The following is a 6,186-nucleotide window of genomic DNA, read 5'->3' as shown; positions in this document are numbered from 1 at the left end:
AAGAGAGAAACATGCCTGGAAGAGCCAATCATACGCTGCCACAAAGACTTTGAGATATATAGTCTTAATGGATATATAGCTATCCTGAGAATCTAACTTCCCAGTTTGTGGAGTTATTGTCATCAGTCATAGGGTTGCTGTTTGCTCAGTCTGTGATGTTCTTGGGAAAGCCTTTGTTACTCTCTTGTACAACTTGTTTGATGATCTTCATGCTGGCTTTCTTTCATTATATGACAGTTTCTACTGAATTAATACCATATTCCCCAAGAAAGAATACATGAGATGCTGTAATTCTTAATAAGTTTACTTGAATAAGACATAGTTATTGAAGAATCTCCCAATCCCAAATATTCTTATCTTTTCCATCCTTTCTCCTCTTTATTTTTTGATCTCCTATTACTCACTCCCAGGACTCTTGCACTGTACAATGACTTGCAGGTCCAATAACTACTCCTCCACATTTTCCTCCAGTATATGCAATAGAAATTTTTAAAAATCAAAAGGCATCAAAAAAATAAAGAGATAACTCTTTGAAAGATTACAAAGGACTTAAAGAAAATTTAAAGAAAACAGAAAGAAAATCCAAATTCTTTTAGTATTTTAATTCTTTATTGTTTAAACATGCACTAACTTTAACATCATCATTTATTCATCAATTTAAAACACGTATATGGCTTCTTTTAAAGGAGCCATAAAATCAAAATACAATTACAATCATCAAATCTTTTTGTTGTTGTTGTTGTTTGTTTTTGTTTTGCTAGATACAGCTTCTCTATGCAGTCCTGGCTGTCATAGAACTCACTCTACAGACCACTTTGGCTTCAAATTCAAGGATCCCCTGCCTCAGCCTCCTGAGTGCTCAAACTAAAGCCATGTGCTACCATAGTCTGACAGGCAAGGTCATCCAATCATAATCTTCAGAGAGGATCATCTCCAGGAGGCTAGACTAAAAGCATTCAGATTCCATAAGCTTTTGAGGTGTTACATATTTAGATAGTTTAGACATTCCAGTTAATTTCAGTTCTTATCTGAAGTAATTATTTGGGTCTTTCATGTAAGGTCTGTCTCCTTCTTGGCAGTAACTGAACACACAGTCTTCAATAAATACTTCTGCTCCTCTCAAATGACTAGCTCTGCTTCCAAGAACTCTGGAAACAAGCTTTTCCCTTTGCCATTAATGGACTTAATTCCCTAATAAAAAGATATAGACAAACAGACTGGATATGTAAACAGGACCTAGCATTTTGCTGCATACATGAAATACACCTCAGTGTCAAAGGCAGACACTACCTCAGAGTAAAGAGCTGAAAACAATTTTCAAAGTAAATGGTCCCAAGAAACAAGCTGGAGTAGCCATTCTAATATCAAATAAAATCAACTTCCAATCTAAAGTTATCAAAAAGATAAGGAAAGATACTTCATACTCATCAAAGGAAAAAAATCTACCAAGAAGAATTCTTAATTCTGAACATCTATGCTCCAAATGCAAAGGCCCCCATATTCATAAAAGAAACTTTACTAAAGCTCAAAGCCCACATTGCACCATACACAATAACAGTGAGAGACTTAAACACCACACTCTTAGCAATGAACAGTTCACGGAAACAGAAACTAAGCAGAGACATAGTGAAACTAACCGAAGTGGTGGACCAAGTGGATTTAACAGATATCTACAGAACATTTCATCCTAAAACAAAAGAATATACCTTCTTCTCAGCATCTCACTGTACCTTCTCCAAAACTGATTATATAATAGGTCACAAAACAGGCCTCAACAGATACAAGAAGATTGAAACAATCCCATGCATCCTATCAGATCACCACAGACTAAAGCTGCTCTTCAATAACAACATAAACAACAGAAAGCCCACATATATATATGGAAGCTGAACAATGCCCTACTCAATGATAACTTGGTCAAGGAAGAAATGAATAAAGAAATTAAAGACTATTTTTAATTTAATTAACATGAAGGCCCAGCATACCCAAACTTATGGGACACAATAAAAGCAGTGCTAAGAGGAAAATTCATGGCTCAGAGTGCCTTCAAAAGAAACTGGAAAGAGCATACTATAGCAGCTTAACAGCATACCTGAAAGCTCTAGAACAAAGAGAAGCAAATATACCCAAGAGGAGTAGATGGCAGGAAATAATCAAACTCAGGGCTGAAATCAACCAAGTAGAAACAAAAGGTACTATACAAAGAATCAACAAAACCAGGACCTGGTTCTTTGGTTCTTTGAGAAAATCTTTCTTTCTTTCTTTCTTTCTTTCTTTCTTTCTTTCTTTCTTTCTTTCTTTCTTTCTTTCTTTCTTTCTTCCTTCCTTCCTTCCTTCCTTCCTTCCTTCCTTCCTTCCTTCCTTCCTTCCTTCCTTCCTTCCTCCCTCCCATCCATCCTTCCTTCCTTCCTTCTTTCCTCCCTCCTTCCCTCTCTCCTTCCTCTCTCTCTCTCTTTCTCTCTCTCTCTCTCTCTCTCTCTCTCTCTCTCTCTCTCTCTCTCTCTCTCTCTCTCTCTGTCCTTTTTTGTTTTTTATCAAATATGCTCTAACAGGAGTCAAACTGAAAAAGTAAACTTCAATTGAAAAAAGGTTTCCATCATATTGTCTCGTAGGCAAAAGATCATTGAGTATTTTCTTGACTGATGATTTACTATTGCAATTGCCATCCTGAACAGCTGGAATAAGAAATCGGTCTGCACAAGATGATTATTCTATTTCTACATGACCTCTTCTTCAGTGACTGCCTCCAAGTTTCTGTTTGATATCCTGTTCTGACTACCATTCATGATGTGCTGTAAGCTATAAGATGAAATAAACTCTTTCCTCTGCAAAAAAGAAAGAAAGAAAGAAAGAAAGAAAGAAAGAAAGAAAGAAAGAAAGAAAGAAAGAAAGAAAGAAAGAAGAAAAAGAGTGAGAAAAAACAAGAGATGTATAATAATACATAATAAAGTATAATAGATAACACAAAATAATTCTAGTCTGGGGGCTGGAAAATTGCTTTAGGAATCAAGATCACCTACTGCTCTTCCAGTGGCCCTAGATTCAGTTCCCAGCACAAACATGGTGGTTCACAGCAGCCTGTAACTCCAGGGTATCTGATATTTTCTTCTGGCTTCCTTGGGCATAGATATACAAAAAGACAAATGTGTGGGCATGTGTGTGTTTACAAATAATAACATGTAAGAAATAGATATATCTACAGTTAGAGTAGTTTAAGAAGCAAAGGACAAAAGATCAGATCTTCTTTAGAAAAATTGGAACTGGATCCATTCTAATAATCTTAGAACATTCTAATCTCTTATGGAGAAATCTGATCTTATTCACTATAATCCATTTTGAAGTTTCATCTGAAAACTGACCTTTATGTACAAAGAACAAAGAGGGTGAAACTGGAAGTGATCCCAACATCTGATCATCTTATCTGGATAGACCTGCCAATCTACTTCACAGTCTTCCTGCTGCAAATAAAAGGAGAGACCTGGTTTGCAGATGGTCAAGGCTCATGTATGCCAACCCATACAGCATGGCTTCTCTTCAAAAGTTCTATCAACCTGGAGCAGTCATATATCTCTTTATTGTCTTCTTACTTCAGGAGACTGCTGGGTTTTGGTACCATAGGTAAGGCACTACTTTTTCCTCAGCATCTTCCTAGAAATGTTTTTACACTTAACACGGAAACATAATGGATTTGTGCTGTATGTCAATCTGACTTTCTCTTTTCTAAACTCTGTGATGATATGTGTCTTCTCAAACCTACATCCTGAAATCAAATGACTGGTGACAAAAGATTGTGTTCAAACTTACTTTTCTTCCTAGATTATAGTATCATCAACATGCAATATGAAGAAACAAGTGAGCTTCGCTTACATTTTAGGATAAACTATGGACAGGATATAATTTATCTCTAAGGCTAAACTTGGTGTGGAAGCAAATAATTGCATGTTCAAGAGTTCTCTCATGATAGAATAAAACATCATGTCTCAACTAACCAAAACACAATGGATTAATTATCTACATGAAAATTATCTAAATTGTATAATAAAACCTGAGATCTTCATTAATTCTAATATGCAGAGCTCTGTTAACAACACATGGAACAGATTGGTTTAATAAAAAGAGAAGCCGGGCGTGGTGGCGCACGCCTTTAATCCCAGCACTCGGGAGGCAGAGGCAGGCAGAATTCTGAGTTCGAGGCCAGCCTGGTCTACAAAGTGAGTTCCAGGACAGCCAGGGCTGCACAGAGAAACCCTGTCTTGAAAAGAGAGAGAGAGAGAGAGAGAGAGAGAGAGAGAGAGAGAGAGAGAGAGAGAGAGAGAGAGAGAGAGAGAGAGAGAGAAATGTCAGAAATTTGATGCTGTACCCCAGCCTTTCTTTACATGTTCCTTTGCACAAGATTCCTTGTATAATAAAATTCTTTTCTAAATCTATAATTAAAGGGGAAAATGTCCGATTTCAATTCCTATAAGATGAAAATAATATGTAAAGGGTCCTAAGACTTCTGACAAGAAGAACATGTTAAGTTACAGGAAGAAATCAGAATCTACTAACAATACCTAAAATCAATAAGGAAAGGGGACTCTTCAAGATGGTAATGAATCCATGGATATTAGTCTGGGAAATTTTTACGTGCCAAATAAATACTTTTCCATAATAGAAGCAATGGACTGAGCAATTTAGGAAATGATCTTAAGGGAATTTGAGTTGGAAATCAAATTTTGTCAACTAGAACTTTGATGCTTTCTATTTCAGACCTTAAGAGCAGTCAGATGAGGAAAAAAATTGAGCAGGTATCATGAGACCAGGTTGACATTTATGATGAATTTAGCACTTTTGTGGCTCAATATATTTATACAAGTCCTACTTTTACAAGGAAGAGAGTTGTGAAGACTTTTTTTGATACTTGTAAAAGAAACATAGGAAGGGGAGTGAGCAAAGATGGACAATTAAGTCATAAATCTCCACTGGGGAATGTTGCCTGGGAAAACACAAAAGCAGCTTTACCAGCCCAGGACCCCACAATCTCCAGGTGACCAGGACTGCTACTCGTCCTGATTTCCCTTTGCTTCATCCTCCTGGAAGTGTCTGTTGGCTAGAAATATGTTCTAACTTTGTGTGTGTGTGTGCTCTCTCTGTCTTCCCAAAAGAAAACAACTAAGTCTTAAACAGTAATGTGAGTTTCTGTTTCAGCTTTTACAATGAACCCCGTAACTACACACTTACACTGGATATGAAAATCACTCCAAGTACTAGCCCTACTAACAAAAAAGGAAATGAATTTCGAGTACAACTGACAGTTAAAAACAATGTGAAGCAATGCCAGGAGGTAAGTGAATAATTAAAAGTTAACATGAAAATTAAAATATTATATTTAAGATAACTCAATAATTTAAATATTGTGCTAAATGATGCCCTTTTAAGCTTTTCTGTTTACATAGCTTTGAAACTAGGATAAATTGTGTTAGACATATATGTATTATGAATTTTAAGGCAAAAGTAAAGTAATTATGACGTGAAGGAGATTGGTAAGTGGGGCCACTTAACAGTGGCCTCAGGATCTTCACACAGAAACTAAGATGAAAACCTAGGAGTAAAACAAACAGAATGGGAAGAGTGAAAGTCAAAGAAAATAGCAATGCAACAAAGGTAAGTATGAATGTGTGGCAGTGACCAGAAAATGCTATTGGACTCGTGGTCCCACTTCTACTCATCTCCTGACTGCACCTCATACAGTAATGATGAAGAGTAAAGAAGACACTGATCAGCATGCTTTGGCAGTTGTAGAAAATATAGGAATGAAGTGACTGTGTGCTCTCCCTTAATGTGAGGGCTTACTTGCTCCAATAAGTTCAGACACACATTATCCCCATCTTCCTTCCTGTATCTACTTTCTTCTTTAATTCTTCTAAACTCTTCACTTCTTGCTCTATTATCTTAAAAATTCCTTCAACATTATTATCTGTAGTCATTCAGGAAACAGATAAAAATAAAACAAACTTTGAGTGCTAGAGATATGGTTTAGTGGTTAAGAATAATTGCTGCTCTCTAAGAGAATTCAGTTGGTTCACAAGATCCAGTCCCTCTAGTTTCAGGGCAGCTGAAGTAACTTTCTATGCTTTATGGACACCAGGGACACTTACCAACTCACATAAAATAAAAGAAGTAAATCTTTTTAAAATCTGAATTTTA

General features: G+C 36.4%; 1 pseudogene; it reads right to left on the bottom strand.

Annotated features, from left to right (window-relative positions):
• Positions 1 to 877: 877 nt before the first annotated feature.
• LOC115031320 (thioredoxin domain-containing protein 17 pseudogene) overlaps positions 878 to 6,186 on the bottom strand; it is a 237,434-nt pseudogene continuing 232,125 nt past the window's right edge.

This window comes from Mus caroli, unplaced genomic scaffold (genome assembly GCF_978045245.1).
Source record: "Mus caroli unplaced genomic scaffold, Mus_caroli_1 scaffold_7, whole genome shotgun sequence".
NCBI classification, from domain to species: Eukaryota; Metazoa; Chordata; class Mammalia; order Rodentia; family Muridae; genus Mus; species Mus caroli.
The sequence above is the reverse complement of the archived record's forward strand: the minus strand, read 5'-3'. Positions and strand labels throughout refer to the sequence as shown.